Source organism: Rhipicephalus microplus, chromosome 5 (genome assembly GCF_043290135.1).
Source record: "Rhipicephalus microplus isolate Deutch F79 chromosome 5, USDA_Rmic, whole genome shotgun sequence".
NCBI classification, from domain to species: Eukaryota; Metazoa; Arthropoda; class Arachnida; order Ixodida; family Ixodidae; genus Rhipicephalus; species Rhipicephalus microplus.
In genome coordinates this window covers 163,409,515-163,427,570 of record NC_134704.1, presented here as the reverse complement: position 1 = coordinate 163,427,570, position 18,056 = coordinate 163,409,515, and the positions used below count along the sequence as shown (strand labels likewise).

Below are 18,056 nucleotides of genomic sequence, written 5' to 3'. Positions count from 1 at the left end.
AGTCCGGGTCAAATTCTCTTTTTTTATTATTTTCATCTATCGGTCTATATACTTATTTGTCTGTCTACAATGACTTGTCTTTTCACCTGTGCTTCATCGATAAAAGGCCGAGCAAAACATGCTACCACGTGTGTGCGAACGGCTACTCTAAGCGGACTCGGTGGCGCAACTTTAGCACGTCTGACTCCAGATCAGAAGGTTTCGTGTTCTAATCACGTCCGGATCAAATTCTCTTTTTATTATTTTCATCTATCTGACTATCTACTCATTTGTCCTTCTACAGTGACTTGTCCTTTTACCTGTGCTTCGTCGCCAGAAGGCCGTGCAAAACATGCTACCGCGTCTGTGCGAACGGCTACCCTAAATGGACTCGGTGCCGCAACGGTAGCGCGTCTGACTCCAGATCAGAAGGGTGCGTGTTCGAATCACGTTCGAGTCAAATTCTCTTTTTTATTATTTTCATCTATCTGTCTATCCACCTGTTTGTCTTTCTACAATGACTTGTCTTTTTACCTGTGCTTTATCGATAGAAGGCCGAGCGAAACAAGCTACCACTTGTGTGTGAACGCCTACCCTAAACGGACTCGGGGGCGACACGGTAGCACGTCTGACTCCAGATTAGAAGGTTGCGTGTTCGAATCACGTTCGGGTCAAATTCTCTTTTTTAATATTTTCATCTATCTGTCTATCCACCTTTTTGTCTGTCTACAATGACTTGTCTCTTTACCTGTGCTTCGTCAATAGAAGGCCGAGCAAAACATGCCACAACGTGTGTGCGAACGGCTGCCCTAAACAGACTCATTGGCGAACCGGTAGCGCGTCTGACTCCAGATCAGAAGTTTGCGTGTTCGAATCACGTTCTGGTCAAATTCTTTTTTTATTATTTTTGTCTATCTGTCTATCTACCTATTTGTCTGTCTACGATGACTTGTCTCGTTACCTGTGTTTCATCGATAGAAGGCCGAGCAAAACATGCTACCGCGTGTGTGCGAACGGCTACTCTAAGCGGACTCGGTGGCGCAACTTTAGCACGTCTGACTCCAGATCAGTAGAATTCGTGTACTAATCACGTTCGGGTCAAATTCTCTTTTTTATTATTTCCATCTGTCTATATACTTATTTGTTTGTCTACCATGACTTGTCTGTTTACTTGTGCTTTGTCGACAGAAGGCCGGGCAAAACATGCTACCTCTTGTGTGCAACGGCTACCCTAAGCGCACTCGGTGGCGAACTGGTAGCGCGTCCGACTCCAGATCAGAAGGTTGGTGTTCGAACCACGTGCGGGTCAAATTCTCTTTTTTGTTATTTTCATCTATGTACTTATTTTTCATTCTACAATGACTTGTCTCTTTACCTGTGCTTCATCGACAGAAGGCCGAGCAAAACATGCTACCGCATGTGAGCGAACGGCTGCGCTAAGTGGACTCGGTGGCGACACAGTAGCACGTCTGACTCCAGATCAGAAGTTCGCGTGTTCGAATCACGTTCATGTTAAGTTCTCTTTTTTATTATTTTCATCTATCTATCTATCTACTTATTTGTCTGTCTACAATGACTTGTCTCTTTACCTGTGCTTCATCGACAGAAGGCCGAGCAAAACATGCTACCACGTGTGTGCGAAGAGCTACCCTAAAGGCGGACTCGGTGGCGCAACGGTACCACGTCTGACTCCAGACCAGAAGGTTGTGTGTTCGAATCACGTCTGGGTAAAATTCTCTTTTTAATATTTTCATCTATCTGCCTATCTACTTATTTTTCTGTCTACAATGACTTGTCTCTTTACCTGTGATTCGCCCCGCCGTGGTGGTCTAGTGGCTAAGGTTCTCGGGTGCTGACCCGCAGTCACGGGATCAAATTCCGCCTGCGGCGGCTGCATTTTCGATGGAGGCGGCAATCTTGTAGGCCCGTGTGCTCGGATTTGGGTGCACGGTAAAAAACCCTATGTGTTTAAAATTTCCGGAGCCCTCCACTGCGGCGTCTCTCGTATTCATATGGTGGTTTTGAGATGGTAAACCCCACAAATCAATCAATTTACCTGTGATTCATCGAAAGAATGCCGAGCGAAACATGCTACCGCGTGTGTGAGAACGGCTACCTAAGCGGACTCGCTGGCGCAAGGGTAGCGCGTCGGACTCCAAATAAGAAGGTTGCGTGTTCGAATCATGTCCGGGTCAAAGTCTCTTTTTTATTATTTTCATGTCTATCTACCTATTGGTCTGTTGACAATGACTTGTCTCTTTACCTGTGCTTCATCGACACAAGGCCGAGCAAAACATGCTACCGCGTGTGTGCGAACGGCCACCCTATGTGGACTTGATGGCGACACGGTAGCACGTCTGACTCCAGATCAGAAGGTTGCGTGTTCAAATCACGTCCGGGTCAACTTCTCTTTTTTATTATTTTCATCTATCTGTCTATATACTTATTTGTCTGTCTACAATGACTTGTCTTTTCACCTGTGCTTCATCGATAGAAGGCGCAGCAAAACGTGCTACCACGTGTGTGCGAACGGCTACTCTAAGCGGACTCGGTGGCGCAACTTTAGCACGTCTGTCTCGAGATCAGAAGGTTTCGTGTTCTAATCACGTCCGGGTCAAATTTTCTTTTTATTATTTTCATTTATCCGACTATCTACTCATTTGTCCTTCTACAGTGACTTGTCCTTTTAGCTGTGCTTTGTCGCCAGAAGGCCGTGCAAAACATGCTACCAAGTGTGCGCGAATGGCTACCCTAAATGGACTCGGTGCCGCAATTTAGCGCGTCTGACTCCAGTTCAGAAGGTTGCGTGTTCGAGTCACGTTCGAGTGAAATTCTCTTTTTTATTATTTTCATCTATCTGTCTATCCACCTGTTTGTCTTTCTGCAAGACTTGTCTCTTTACCCGTGCTTCATCGATAGAAGGCCGAGCAAAACATGCTACCACGTGTGTGCGAACGCCTGCCCTAAACGGACTCGGTGGCGAACCGCTAGCGCGTCTGACTCCAGATTAGAAGGTTGCGTGTTCGAATGACGTTCGGGTCAAATTCTCCTTTTTTAATATTTTCATCTATCTGTCTATCCACCTATTTGTCTGTCTACAATGACTTGTCTCCTTACCTGTGCTTCATCGATGAAAGGCCGAGCAAAACATGCTACCACTTGTGTGCGAACGCCTACCCTAAACGGACTCGGTGGCGACACGGTAGCACCTCTGACTCCAGATTAGAAGGTTGCGTGTTCGAATCACGTCTGGGCCAAATTCTCTTTTTATTATTTTCAACTATCTGCCTATATACTTATTTGTCTGTCTACAATGACTTGTCTCTTCACCTGTGCTTCATCGATAGAAGGCCGAGCAAAACATGCTGCCACGTGTGTGTGAACGGCTACTCTAAGCGGACTCGGTGGCGCAACTTTAGCAAGTCTTACTCCAGATCAGAAGGTTTCGTGTTCTAATCACGTCCGGGTAAAATTTTCTTTTTTAATATTTTCATCTGTCTGTCTATCCACCTATTTGTCTGTCTACAATGACTTCTCTCTTTACCTGTGCTTCGTCGATAGAAGGCCGAGCAAAACATGCTACCACGTGTGTGCAACGGCTACCCTAAGCGCACTCGGTGGCGAACTGGTAGCGCGTCCAACTCCAGATCAGAAGGTTGCGTGTTGGAATCAGGTTCTGGTCAAATTCTTTTTTTTATTATTTTCATCTATCTGTCTATCTACTTATTTGTCTGTCTACAATGACTTGTCTCTTTACCTGTGCTTCATCGACAGAAGGCCGAGCAAAACATGCTACCGCGTGTGTGCGAAGAGCTACCCTAAAGGCGGACTCGGTGGCGCAACGGTACCACGTCTGACTCCAGACCAGAAGGTTGTGTGTTCGAATCACGTCTGGGTAAAATTCTCTTTTTAATATTTTCATCTATCTGCCTATCTACTTGTTTGTCTGTCTACAATGACTTGTCTCTTTACCTGTGATTCGCCCCGCCTTGGTGGTCTAGTGGCTAAGGTTCTCGGGTGCTGACCCGCAGTCACGGGATCAAATTCCGCCTGCGGCGGCTGCATTTTCGATGGAGGCGGAAATCTTGTAGGCCCGTGTGCTCAGATTTCGGTGCACGGTAAAGAACCCTATGTGTTTAAAATTTCCGGAGCCCTCCACTGCGGCGTCTCTCGTATTCATATGGTGGTTTTGAGATGGTAAACCCCACAAATCAATCAATTTACCTGTGATTCATCGAAAGAAGGCCGAGCGAAACATGCTACCGCGTGTGTGAGAACGGCTACCTAAGCGGACTCGCTGGCGCAAGGGAAGCGCGTCGGACTCCAAATCAGAAGGTTGCGTGTTCGAATCATGTCCGGGTCAAAGTCTCTTTTTTATTATTTTCATGTCTATCTACCTATTGGTCTGTTGACAATGACTTGTCTCTTTACCTGTGCTTCATCGACAGAAGGCCGAGCAAAACATGCTACCGCGTGTGTGCGAACGGCCACCCTATGTGGACTTGATGGCGACGCGGTAGCACGTCTGACTCCAGATCAGAAGGTTGCGTGTTCAAATCACGTCCGGGTCAACTTCTCTCTTTTATTATTTTCATCTATCTGTCTATATACTTATTTGTCTGTCTACAATGACTTGTCTTTTCACCTGTGCTTCATCGATAGAAGGCCCAGCAAAACGTGCTACCACGTGTGTGCGAACGGCTACTCTAAGCGGACTCGGTGGCGCAACTTTAGCACGTCTGACTCGAGATCAGAAGGTTTCGTGTTCTAATCACGTCCGGGTCAAATTTTCGTTTTATTATTTTCATCTATCCGACTATCTACTCATTTGTCCTTCTACAGTGACTTGTCCTTTTAGCTGTGCTTTGTCGCCAGAAGGCCGTGCAAAACATGCTACCAAGTGTGCGCGAATGGCTACCCTAAATGGACTCGGTGCCGCAACGGTAGCGCGTCTGACTCCAGTTTAGAAGGTTGCGTGTTCGAGTCACGTTCGAGTGAAATTCTCTTTTTTATTATTTTCATCTATCTGTCTATCCACCTGTTTGTCTTTCTGCAAGACTTGTCTCTTTACCCGTGCTTCATCGATAGAAGGCCGAGCAAAACATGCTACCACGTGTGTGCGAACGCCTGCCCTAAACGGACTCGGTGGCGAACCGGTAGCGCGTCCGACTCCTGATCAGAAGGTTGCGTGTTCGAATTGCGTTCGGGTCAAATTCTCTTTTTTATTATTTTCATTTGTCTATATAGTTATTTCTTTGTCTACAATGACTTGTCTCTTTACTTGTGCTGCATCGACAGAAGGCCGAGCAAAACATGCTACCGCATGTGTGTGAACCGCTACACTAAGTGGACTCGGTGGCGACACAGTGGCACGTCTGACTCCAGATCAGAAGGTTGCGGGTTCGAATCACGTCCGGGTCAAGTTCTCTTTTTTACTATTTTCATCTATCTGTCTAACTACTCTTTTGTCTGTCTACAATGACTGTTCTCTTGAGCTGTGCTTCTTCTACAGAAGGCCGAGCAAATCATGCTACCACGTGTGTGCGAACGGCTACCCTAAACGGACGCGGCGGCAACACGGTAGCACGTCTGACTCCAGATCAGAAGGTTGCGAGTTTAAATCACGCCCGGGTCAAATTCGCTTTTTTATTATTTTCATCTATCTGTCTATCTACGTATTTGTCTGTCTACAATGAGTTGTCGATTTACCTGTGCTTCTTCGACCGAAGGCCGGGCAAAACATGCTACCACGTGTGTGCAACAGCTACCCTAAGCGCACTCGGTGGCGAACTGGTAGCGCGTCTGACTACACATCAGAAGGTTGCGTGTTCGAACCACGTGCGGTTCAAATTCTCTTTTTGTTATTTTCATCTGTCTATCTACTTATTTTTCATTCTACAATGACTTGTCTCTTTACCTGTGCTTCATCGACATAAGGCCGAACAAATCATGCTACCACGTGCGTGCGAACGGCTACCCTAAACGAACGCGGTGGCGACACGGTAGCACGTCTGACTCCAGATCAGAAGTTTGCGTGTTCGAATCACATCCGTGTTAAGTTCTATTTTTTATTATTTTCATCTATCTGTCTATCTACTTATTTGTCTGTCTACAATGGCTTGTCTCTTTACCTGTGCTTCATCGACAGAAGGCCGAGCAAAACATGCTACCGCGTGTGTGCGAAGGGCTACCCTAAAGGCGGACTCGGTGGCGCAACGGTACCACGTCTGACTCCAGACCAGAAGGTTGTGTGTTCGAATCATGTCTGGGTCAAATTCTCTTTTTATTATTTTCATCTATCTGCCTATCTACTTATTTGTCTGTCTACAATGACTTGTCTCTTTAACTGTGATTCGCCCCGCCGTGGTGGTCTAGTGGCTAAGGTTCTCGGGTGCTAACCCGCAGTCACGGGATCAAATCCCGGCTGCGGCGGCTGCATTTCCAATGGGGGCAGAAATGTTGTGGGTCCGTGCGCTCAGAATTGGGTGCACGGTAAAGAACCCTATGTGTTCAAAATTTTCGGAGCCCTCCACTGCGGCGTCTCTCGTAATCATATGGTGGTTTTGAAATGGTAAACCCCACAAATCAATCAATTTACCTCTGATTCATCGAAAGAAGGCCGAGCGAAACATGCTACCGTGTGTGTGAGAACGGCTACCCTAAGTGGACTCGGTGGCGCAACGGTAGCGCGTCGAACTCCAGATCAGAAGGTTGCGTGTTCGAATCATGTCCGGCTAAAATTCTCTTGTTTATTATTTTCATGTCTATCTACCTATTGGTCTGTTGACAATGACTTGTCTCTTTACCTGTGCTTCATCGACAGAAGGCCGAGCAAAACATGCTACCGCGTGTGTGCGAACGGCTACCCTAAGTGGACTTGATGGCGACACGGTAGCACGTCTGACTCCAGATCAGAAGGTTGCGTGTTCAAATCACGTTCAGGTCAAATTCTTTTTTTTTTATTATTTTTATCTACCTGTCTATCTACCTATTTGTTTGTCAACAATGACTTGTCTTCTTACCTGTGTTTCATCGATAGAAGGCTAAGCAAAACATGCTACCACGTGTGTGCGAATGGCTACCCTAAACGGACTCGGTGGCGCAACTTTAGCACGTCTGACTCCAGATAAGAAGGTTGCGTGTTCGAATCACGTCCGGATCAGATTCAATTATTTTCATTTATCCGTCCATATACTCATTTGTCTGTGTTCAATGACTTGTCTCTTCACCTGTGCTTCATCGATAGAAGGCCGAGCAAAACATGCTACCACGTGTGTGCGAACGGCTACTCTAAGCGGACTCGGTGGCGCAACTTTAGCACGTCTGACTCCAGATCAGAAGGTTTCGTGTTCTAATCACGTCCGGGTCGAATTGTCTTTATATTATTTTCATCTATCTGCCTATCTACTCATTTGTCCTTCTACAGTGACTTGTCATTTTACCTGTGCTTCGTCGACAGAAGGCCGTGCAAAACATGCTACCGCGTGTGTGCGAACGCCTGTCCAAAACGGACTCGGTGGCGAACAGGTAGCGGGTCCGACTCCTGATCAGAAGGTTGCGTGTTCGAATCGCGTTCGGGTCAAATTCTCTTTTTTATTATTTTCATCTGTCTATATACTTATTTGTTTGTCTACAATGACTTGTCTCTTTACTTGTGCTGCATCGACAGAAGGCCGAGCAGAACATGCTACCACGTGTGTGTGAACCGCTACACTAAGTGGACTCGGCGGCGACACAGTAGCACGTCTGACTCCAGATCGGAAGGTTGCGGGTTCGAATCACTTCCGGGTCAAGTTCTTTTTCTTACTATTTTCATCTATCTGTCTATCTACTTATTTGTCTGTCTACAATGACTCTTCTCTTTAGCTGTGCCTCATCGACAGAAGGCCGAGCAAATCATGCTACCACGTGTGTGCCAACGGCTTCCCTAAACGGACGCGGTGGCGACACGGTAGCACGTCTGACTCCAGATCAGAAGGTTGTGAGTTTGAATCACGTCTGGGTCAAATTCGCATTTTTATTATTTTCATCTATCTGTCTATCTACTTATTTGTCTGTCTACAATGACTTGTCTCTTTGCCTGTGCTTCATCGGCAGAAGGCCGTACAAAACATGCTACCACGTGTGTGCGAACGGCTACCCTAAATGGACGCGGTGGCGACATGGTAGCATGTCTGACTCCAGATGAGAAGCTTGCGAGTTTGAATCACGTTCGGGTCAAATTCTCTTTTTTATTATTTTCATCTATCTGTCTATCTACCTATTTGTCTGTCTACAATGACTTGTCCCTTTACGTGTGCTTCATCGACAGAAGGCCGAGCAGAACATGCTACCGCGTGTGTGAAAACGGCTACAATAGGTGGACTGGGTGGCGACACGGTAACACGTCTGACTTCATATCAGAAGGCTGCGCGTTCGAATCACGTCCGTGTCAAGTTCTCTTTTTTATCATTTTCATCTGTCTATCTACTTATTTGTCTGTCTACAATGACTTGTCTCTTTACCTGTGCTTCATCGACAGAAGGCCTAGCACAACATGCTACCGATTGTGTGCTAACGCCTACACTAAGTGGACTCGATGGCGATACGGTAGCACATATGACTCCAGATCACAAGGTTGCGTGTTCGAATCACATCTGGGTCACATTCTTTTTTTTATTATTTTCAACTATCTGTCTTTCTACTTATTTGTCTGTCTACAATGACTTGTCTCTTTACCTGTGTTTCATCAACAGAAGGCTGAGCAAAACATGCTACCGCGTGTGTGCGAACGGCTACCTTAAGCGGACTCGGTGGTGACACTTTAGCACGTCTGACTCCAGATCAGAAGGTTGCGTGTTCTAATCACCTCCGGGTCACATTCTCTTTTTATGATTTTCATCTATCTGTTTATCTACCTATTTGTCCTTCTACAATGACTTGTCCCTTTACCTGTGCTTCGTCGACAGAAGGCCGTGCAAAACTTGCTACCGCGTGTGTGCGAACGCCTGCCCTAAACGGACTCGGTGGCGAACCGGTAGCGGGTCCGACTCCTGATCAGAAGGTTGCGTGTTCGAAGCGCGTTCGGGTCAAATTCTCTTTTTTATTATTTTCATCTGTCTATATACTTATTTGTTTTTCTACAATGACTTGTCTCTTTACTTTTCTGCATCGACAGAAGGCCGAGCAAAACATGCTACCGCGTGTGTGTGAACCGCTACACTAAGTGGACTCGGTGGCGACACAGTAGCACGTCTGACTCCAGATCGGAAGGTTGCGGGTTCGAATCACGTCTAGGTCAAGTTCTCTTTTTTACTATTTTCATCTATCTGTCTATCTACCTATTTGTCCTTCTACAATGACTTGTCCCTTTACCTGTACTTCGTCGACAGAAGGCCGTGCAAAACATGCTACCGCGTTTGTACGAACGGCTACCGTAAACGGACTCGGTGGCGCAACGGTAGCGCGTCTGACTCCAGATCAGAAGGTTGCGTGTTCGGATCACGTTCGGGTCAAATTCTCTTTTTTATTTTTTATTATTTTCATCTGTCTGTCTATCTACGTATTTGTCTGTCTACAATGACTTGTCTCTTTACGTGGGATTCATCGGCAGGAGGCCGAGAAAAACACGCTACCACGTGTGTACGAACGGCTACACTAAGCGGACTCGGTGGCGCAACGGTAGCGCGTCTGACTCCAGTTCAGAAGTATAAGTGTTCGAATCACGTCCAAGTCAAATTATTTTTTTTATTATTTTCATCTATCTGTCTATCTACTCTTTTGTCTGTCTGCAGTGGCTTGTATCTTTACCTGTGGTTCACCGACAGAAGGCCAAGCAAAACATGCTACCACGTGTGTGCGAACGGCTACCCTAAGCGAACTCTCAGGCGCAATGGTAGCGCGTCAGTCTCCAGATCAGAAGGTTGCGTGTTCAAATCACGTCTGGGTGAAATTCTTTCTTTTATTATTTTCAGCTATCTGTCTATCTACTTATTTGTCTGTCTACAATGACTTGTCTCTCTACCTGTGCTTCATCGACAGAAGGCCGAGCAAAACATGCTAACGCGTGTGTGCGAACGGTGGCGCTCAGTGGACTCGGTGGCGACACAGTAGCACGTCTGACACCAGATCAGAAGTTTGCGTGTTCGAATCACGTCCGTGTTAAGTTCTCTTTTTTATTATTTTCATCTATCTGTCTATCTACTTACTTGTCTGTCTACAATGACTTGTCTCTATACCTGTGCTTCATCGACAGAAGGCCGAGCAAAACATGCTACCGCGTGTGTGCGAAGGGCTACCCTATAGGCGGACTCGGTTGCGCATTGCTACCACGTCTGACTCCGGTCAGAAGGTTGCGTGTTCGAATCACGTCTGGGTCAAATTCTCTTTTTTGTTATTTTTATCTGTCTATCTACTTATTTTCATTCTACAACGACTTGTTCCTTTACCTGTGCTTCGTCGATTGAAGGCCGTGCAAAACATGCTACCGCGTGTGTGCGAACGACTACCCTAAGCGGACTTGGTGGCGCAACTTTAGCGCGTCATACTCCAGATCAGAAGGTTGCGTGTTCGAGCCATGTGCGGGTCAAATTCTCTTTTTTGTTATTTTTATCTCTCTATCTACCCATTTGTCTATCTACAATGACTTGTCTCTTCACCTGTGGTTCATTGATAGAAGGCCGAGCAAAACGTGCTACCACGTGTGTGCGAACGGCCACCCTAAGCGGACTCGGTGGCGAACTGCTAGCGCGTCCGACTCCAGATCAGAAGGTTGCGTGTTTGAATCACGTCCGGGTCAAATTCGCTTTTTGATTATTTTCATCTATCTGTCTATGTACCTATTTGTCTGCCTACAATGAATTGTCTCTTTACCTGTGCTTCATCGACAGAAGGCCGAGCAAACCATGCTACCACGTGTGTGCGAACGGCTGCCCTGAGCAAACTCGGATGCGCAACGGTAGCGCGTCTGACTCCAGTTCAGTAGGTTGCATGTTCGAATCACGTCCGGGTCAATTTCTCATTTTTATTGTTTTCAGCTATCTGTCTATCTACTTTTTTGTCTGTCCACAATGACTTGTCTCTTTACCTGTGCTTCGTCGACAGAAGGCCGTGCAAAACATGCTACCACGTGTGTGCGAACGTCTGCCCAAAGCGCACTCGGTGACGCAACTGTAGCACGTCTGACTCCAGATCACATGGTTGCGTGTTCGAATCACGTCTGGGTCAAATTCTCTTTTATTATTTTCAACTATCTGTCTATCTACCTATTTGTCCTTCTACAATGACTTGTCCCTTTACCTGTGCTTCGTCGACAGAAGGCCGTGCAAAACATGCTACCGCGTTTGTGTGAATGGCTACCCTAAACGGACTCGGTGGCGCAACGGTAGCGCGTCTGACTCCAGATCAGAAGGTTACGTGTTCGAATCACGTTCGGGTGAAATTCTCTTTTTTATTATTTTCATCTATCTGTCTATCTACTTATTTGTCTGTCTACAATGACTTGTCCCTTTACCTGTGCTTCATCGACACAAGGCCGAGCAGAACATGCTACCGCGTGTGTGAAAACGGCTACAACGAGTGGACTCGGTGGCGACACGGTAACACGTCTGACTTCATATCAGAAGGTTGCGAGTTCGAATCACTTCCGTCTCAAGTTCTCTTTTTTATCATTTTGATCTGTCTATCTACTTATTTATCTGTCTACAATGACTTGTCTCTTTACCTGTGCTTCATCGACAGAAGGCCGAGCAAAACATGCTACCGATTGTGTGCGAACGGCTACCCTAAATGGACGCGGTGGCGACATGGTAGCACGTCTGACTCCAGATGAGAAGCTTGCGAGTTTAAATCCCATCCGGGTCAAATTCTCTTTTTTAATATTTTCATTTGTCTATCTACCTATTTGTCTGTCTACAATGACTTGTTTCTTTACCTGTGCTTCATAGACAGAAGGCGGAGCAAAACATGCCACCGATTGTGTGCGAACGCCTACACTAAGTGGACTCGGTGGCGATACGGTAGCACGTCTGACTCCAGATCACATGGTTGCGTGTTCGAATCACGTTCGGGTCAAATTCTCTTTTTTATTATTTTCATCTATCTGTCTATCTACCTATTTGTCTGTCTACAATGACTTGTCCCTTTACGTGTGCTTCATCGACAGAAGGCCGAGCAGAACATGCTACCGCGTGTGTGAAAACGGCTACAATAGGTGGACTCGGTGGCGACACGGTAACACGTCTGACTTCATATCAGGAGGTTGCGCGTTCGAATCACGTCCGTGTCAAGTTCTCTTTTTTATCATTTTCATCTTTCTATCTACTTATTTGTCTGTCTACAATGACTTGTCTCTTTACCTGTGCTTCATCGACAGAAGGCCGAGCAAAACATGCTACCGATTGTGTGCTAACGCCTACACTAAGTGGACTCAATGGCGATACGGTAGCACGTCTGACTCCAGATCACAAGGTTGCGTGTTCGAATCACATCTGGGTCAAATTTTCTTCTTAATTATTTTCAACTATCTGTCTTTCTACTTATTTGTCATTCTACAATGACTTGTTCCTTTACCTGTGCTTTGTCAATAGAAGGCCGTGCAAAACATGCTACCGCGTGTGTGCGAACGTCTGCCCAAAGCGCACTCGGTGGCGCAACTGTAGCGCGTCTGACTCCCGATCAGAAGGTTGCGTGTTCTCATCACGTCTGGGGCAAATTCTCTTTTTATTATTTTCATCTATCTGTCTGTCTACTTATTTGTCTGTCTACAATGACTTGTCTCTTTACCTGTGCTTCATCGACATAAGGCCGTGCAAAACATGCTACCAAGTTTGTGCGAACGGCTAGACTAAGTGGACTCGGTGGCGGCACGGTAGCATGTCTGACTCCAGATCAGAAAGTTGCGTGTTCCAATCACGTCCGGGTCATGTTCTCTTTTTTAATTTTTTCATCTATCTATCTATCTATCTACTTATTTGTCTGTCTACAATGACTTGCCTCTTTACCTGTGTTTCATCGACAGAAGGCCGAGCGAAACATGGTACCGTATGTGTGCGAACGGCTACCTTAAGTGGACTCGGTGGTGCAACTTTAGCACGTGTGACTCCAGATCAGAAGGTTGCGTGTTCTAATCACATCCGGGTCAAATTCTCTTTTTATGATTTTCATTTGTCTGTTTATCTACTTATTTGTCCTTCTACTATGACTTGTTCCTTTACCTGTGTTTCGTCGACAGAAGGCCGTGCAAAACATGCTACCGCGTGTGTGTGAACGGCTACCCTATGCGGACTCGGTGGCGAAACGGTAGCGCGGCTGACTCCAGATCAGAAGGTTGCGTGTTCGAATCACGTCTGGGTCAAATTCTCTTTTTTATCATTTTAAACTATCTGTCTATCTACTTATTTGTCTGTCTACAATGACTTGTCTCTTTACCTGTGCTTCATTGACAGATGGCCGAGCAAAACATGCTACCGCGTGTGTGCGAACGGCTGCGCTCAGTGGACTCGGTGGCGACACAGAAGCACATCTGACTCAAGATCAGAAGTTTGCCTGTTCAAATCACGTCCGTGTTAAGTTCTCTTTTTTATTATTTTCATCTATCTGTCTATCTACTTATTTGTCTCTCTACAATGACTTGTCTCTTTACCTGTGCTTCATTGACAGAAGGCCGAGCAAAACATGCTACCGCTGGTGTGCGAAGGGCTACCCTTTAGGCGGACTCGGTTGCGCAACGGTACCACGTCTGACTCCATTCAGAAGGTTGCGTGTTTGAATCACGTCAGGGTCAAATTTTCTTTTTTGTTATTTTTATCTGTCTATCTACATATTTGTCATTCTACAATGACTTGTTCCTTTACCTGTGCTTCGTCGATAGAAGGCCGTGCAAAACATGCTACCGCGTGTGTGCGAACGGATACCCTAAGCGGACTTGGTGGCGCAACTTTAGCGCGTCATACTCCCCATCAGAAGGTTGCGTGTTTGAGCCTTGTGCGGGTGAAATTTTTTTTGTTATTTTTATCTGTCTATCTACACACTTTTCTGTCTACAATGACTTGTCTCTTCGCCTGTGGTTCATCGATAGAAGGCCGAGCAAAAGATGCTACCACGTGTGTGCGAAGGGACGCCCTAGAAGCGCACTCGGTGGCCAACTGGTAGCGCGTCCGACTCGAGATGAGAAGGTTGCGTGTTCGAACCAAGTGCGGGTCAAATTCTCTTTTTTGTTATTTTCATCTGTCTATCTACTTATTTGTCATTCTACAATGACTTGTCTCTTCACCTGTTTTTCATCGACAGAAGGTCGAGATAAACATGTTACCACGTGTGTGCGAACGGCTGCCCTGAGCGGACTCGGTGGCGCAACGGTAGCGCGTCTGACTCCAGATCAGAAGGATGCGTGTTCTAATCACGTCCAAGTCAAATTCTCTTTTTAATAATTTTCATCTATCTGCCTATCTACTCTTTTGTGTGTCTACAATGACTTGTCTCTTTACCTGTGCTTCATCGACAGAAGGCCGAGCAAAACATGCTACTGCGTGTGTGCGAGCGGCTACTCTAAGCGGACTCGGTGGCGCCACTTTAGCACGTCTGACTCCAGATCAGAAGGTTTCGTGTTCTAATCACGTCCGGATCAAATTCTCTTTTTATTATTTTCATCTATCTGTCTATCTACTCATTTGTCCTTCTACAATGACTTGTCCCTTTACCTGTGCTTCATCGACAGAAGGCCGAGATAAACATGTTACCACGTGTGTGCGAACGGCTGCCCTGAGCGGACTCGGTGGCGCAACGGTAGCGCGTCTGACTCCAGATCAGAAGGATGCGTGTTCGAATCACGTCCAAGTCAAATTCTCTTTCTTATTATTTTCGTCTATCTGTCTATCTACTCTTTTGTCTCTCTACAATTACTTGTCTCTTTACCTGTGCTTCACCGACAGAAGGCCAAGCAAAACATGCTACCACGTGTGTGCGAACGGCTACCCTAAGCGAACTCTCAGGCGCAATGGTAGCGCGTCAGTCTCCAGATAAGAAGGTTGCGTGTTCAAATGACGTCTGGGTGAAAGTCTTTCTTTTTTTATTTTCAACTATCTGTCTATCTACTTATTTGTCTGTCTTAAATAACTTGTCTCTTTACCTGTGCTTCATCGACAGAAGGCCGAGCAAATCATGCCACCGCGTGTGTGCGAACGGCTGCGCTCAGTGGACTCGGTGGCTACACAGTAGCACGTCTGACTCCAGATCAGAAGTTTGCGTGTTCGAATCACGTCCGTGTTAAGTTCTCTATTTTATTATTTTCATCTATCTGTCTATCTACTTACTTGTCTGTCTACAATGACTTGTCTCTTTACCTGTGCTTCATCGACAGAAAGCCGAGCAAAACATGCTACCGCCTGTGTGCGAAGGGCTACCCTATAGGCGGACTCGGTTGCGCAACGCTACCACGTCTGACTCCGGTCAGAAGCTTGCGTGTTCGAATCACATCTGGGTCAAATTCTCTTTTTTGTTATTTTTATCTGTCTATCTACTTATTTGTCATTCTACAATGACTTGTTCCTTTACATGTGCTTCGTCGATAGAAGGCCGTGCAAAACATGCTACCGCGTGTGTGCGAACGGCTACCCTAAGCGGACTTGGTGGCGCAACTTTAGCGGGTCATACTCCAAATCAGAAGGTTGCGTGTTCGAGCCATGTGCGGGTCAAATTCTCTTTTTTGTTATTTTTATCTGTCTATCTACCCATTTGTCTGTCTACAATGACTTGTCTCTTCACCTGTGGTTCATTGATAGAAGGCCGAGCAAAACGTGCTACCACATGTGTGCGAACGGCCACCCTAAGCGGACTCTGTGGCAAACTGGTAGCGCGTCCGACTACAGATCAGAAGGTTGCGAGTTTGAATCACGTCCGGGTCAAATTCGCTTTTTGATTATTTTCATCTATCTGTCTATGTACCTATTTGTCTGCCTACAATGAATTGTCTTTTTACCTGTGCTTCATCGACAGAAAGGCGAGCAAAACATGCTACCACGTGTGTGCGAATGGCTACTATGAGTGGACTCGGTGGCTACCCGGTGGCACGTCTGACTCCAGATCAGAAGGTTCCGTGTTCGAATCACGTCCGGGTTAAGTTCTCTTTCCTATTATTTTCATCTATATGTCTATCTACTTATTTGTCTTTCTACAGTGACTTGTCTCTTTACCTGTGCTTCATCGACAGAAGGCCGAGCAATACATGGTACCACGCGTGTGCGAACGGCTGCCCTGAGCAAACTCGGATGCGCAACGGTAGCGCGTCTGACTCCAGTTCAGTAGGTTGCATGTTCGAATCCCGTCCGGGTCAATTTCTCATTTTTATTGTTTTCAGCTATCTGTCTATCTACTTATTTGTCTGTCCACAATGACTTGTCTCTTTACCTGTGCTTCATCGACAGAAGGCCGTGCAAAACATGCTACCACGTGTGTGCGAACGTCTGCCCAAAGCGCACTCGGTGGCGCAACTGTAGTGCGTCTGACTCCCGATCAGAAGGTAGCGTGTTCTAATCACGTCTGGGTCAAATTCTCTTTTTATTATTTTCATCTATCTGTCTGTCTACTTATTTGTCTGTCTACAATGACTTGTCTCTTTACCTGTGGTTCATCGACATAAGGCCGTGCAAATCGTGCTACCAAGTTTGTGCGACCGGCTAGACTAAGTGGACTCTGTGGCGACACGGTAGCATGTCTGACTCCAGATCAGAAAGTTGCGTGTTCCAATCACGTCCGGGTCAAGTTCTCTTTTTTATTTTTTTCATCTATCTGTCTATCTACTTATTTCTCTTTCTACAATGACTTAACTCTTTACCAGTGCTTCATCGAAAGAAGGCCGAGCAATACATGCTTCCACGTGTGTGCAAACGGCTGCCCTGAGCAAACTCGGTGGTGCAACGGTACCACGGCTGACTCCAGATCAAAGGTTGTGTGTTCGAATCACGTCCGTGTCAAATTCTCTTTTTATTATTTTCATCTATTTGTCTATCTACTCCTTTGTTTGTCTACAATGACTTGTCTCTTTACCTAGGATTCATCTACAGAAGGCCGGGAAAAACATGCTACCACGTGTGTACGAACGGCTACACAAAGCGGACTCGGTGGCGCAACATTAGCACGTCTGACTCCAGATCAGAAGTATAAGTGTTCGAATCACGTCCGTGTAAATTATCTTTTTTATTTTTTTCATCTATCTGTCTATCTACTTATTTGTCCTTCTACTATGACTTGTCCCTTTACCTGTGTTTCGTCGACAGAAGGCCGTGCAAAACATGCTACCGCGTTTGTGCGAACGGCTACCCTAAGCGGACTCAAGGGCGCAACTGTACCACGTCTGACTCCATTCAGAAGGTTGCGTGTTTGAATCACGTCAGGGTCAAATTCTCTTTTTATTATTTTCATCAATCTGTCTATCTACTCTTTTGTCTGTCTACAATGACTTGTCTCTTTACCAGGGGTTCATCGACAGAAGGCCGAGAAAAACATGCTACCACGTGTGTACGAACGGCTACACTAAGCGGACTTGGTGGCGAAACGGTAGCGCGTCTGACTCTAGATGAGAAGGTTAAGGGTTCGAATCACGTCCAAGTCAAATTCTCTTCTTTATCATTTTCATCTATCTGTCTAGCTACTCTTTTGTCTGTCTACAATGACTTGTCTCTTTACCTGTGCTTCATCGACAGAAGGCAAAGCAAAACATGCTACCACGTGTGTGCGAACGGCTACCCTAAGCGGACTCTGAGGCGCAACAATAGCGCGTCAGCCTCCAGATCAGAAGGTTGCGTGTTCGAATCACGTCTGGGTGAAATTCTTTCTTTTATAATTTTCAACTATCTGTCTATCTACTTATTCGTCTGTCTACAATGACTTGTCTCTTTACCGGTGCTTCCTCGACTGAAGGCCGTGCAAAACATGCTACCGCGTGTGTTCGAACGGCTAGCCTAAACGGACTCGGTGGCGGAACAGTAGCGCGTCTGACTCCAGATCGGAAGGTTGCGTCTTCGAATCACGTTCGGGTCAAATTCTGTTTTTTATTATTTTCATCTATCTGTCTATCTATTTATTGGTCTGTCTACAATGAC

At 46.0% G+C, this 18,056-nt stretch overlaps 7 non-coding genes across 7 annotated transcripts; all 7 read left to right on the top strand.

The window, feature by feature from the left end:
* The first annotated feature begins 367 nt into the window (after window positions 1–367).
* Window positions 368–439, top strand: TRNAW-CCA (transfer RNA tryptophan (anticodon CCA)). The gene has a single exon. It is a non-coding gene; the product is annotated as a tRNA-Trp (tRNA).
* An 8,962-nt stretch (window positions 440–9,401) lies between these two features.
* On the top strand, window positions 9,402–9,473 carry TRNAW-CCA (transfer RNA tryptophan (anticodon CCA)). The gene has a single exon. It is a non-coding gene; the product is annotated as a tRNA-Trp (tRNA).
* Window positions 9,474–9,622: 149 nt separating this feature from the next.
* On the top strand, window positions 9,623–9,694 carry TRNAW-CCA (transfer RNA tryptophan (anticodon CCA)). Its single transcript has one exon. It is a non-coding gene; the product is annotated as a tRNA-Trp (tRNA).
* A 1,630-nt stretch (window positions 9,695–11,324) lies between these two features.
* TRNAW-CCA (transfer RNA tryptophan (anticodon CCA)) lies at window positions 11,325–11,396 on the top strand. The gene has a single exon. It is a non-coding gene; the product is annotated as a tRNA-Trp (tRNA).
* Window positions 11,397–13,240: 1,844 nt separating this feature from the next.
* On the top strand, window positions 13,241–13,312 carry TRNAW-CCA (transfer RNA tryptophan (anticodon CCA)). Its single transcript has one exon. It is a non-coding gene; the product is annotated as a tRNA-Trp (tRNA).
* A 986-nt stretch (window positions 13,313–14,298) lies between these two features.
* On the top strand, window positions 14,299–14,370 carry TRNAW-CCA (transfer RNA tryptophan (anticodon CCA)). Its single transcript has one exon. It is a non-coding gene; the product is annotated as a tRNA-Trp (tRNA).
* A 355-nt stretch (window positions 14,371–14,725) lies between these two features.
* Window positions 14,726–14,797, top strand: TRNAW-CCA (transfer RNA tryptophan (anticodon CCA)). Its single transcript has one exon. It is a non-coding gene; the product is annotated as a tRNA-Trp (tRNA).
* Window positions 14,798–18,056: the final 3,259 nt, after the last annotated feature.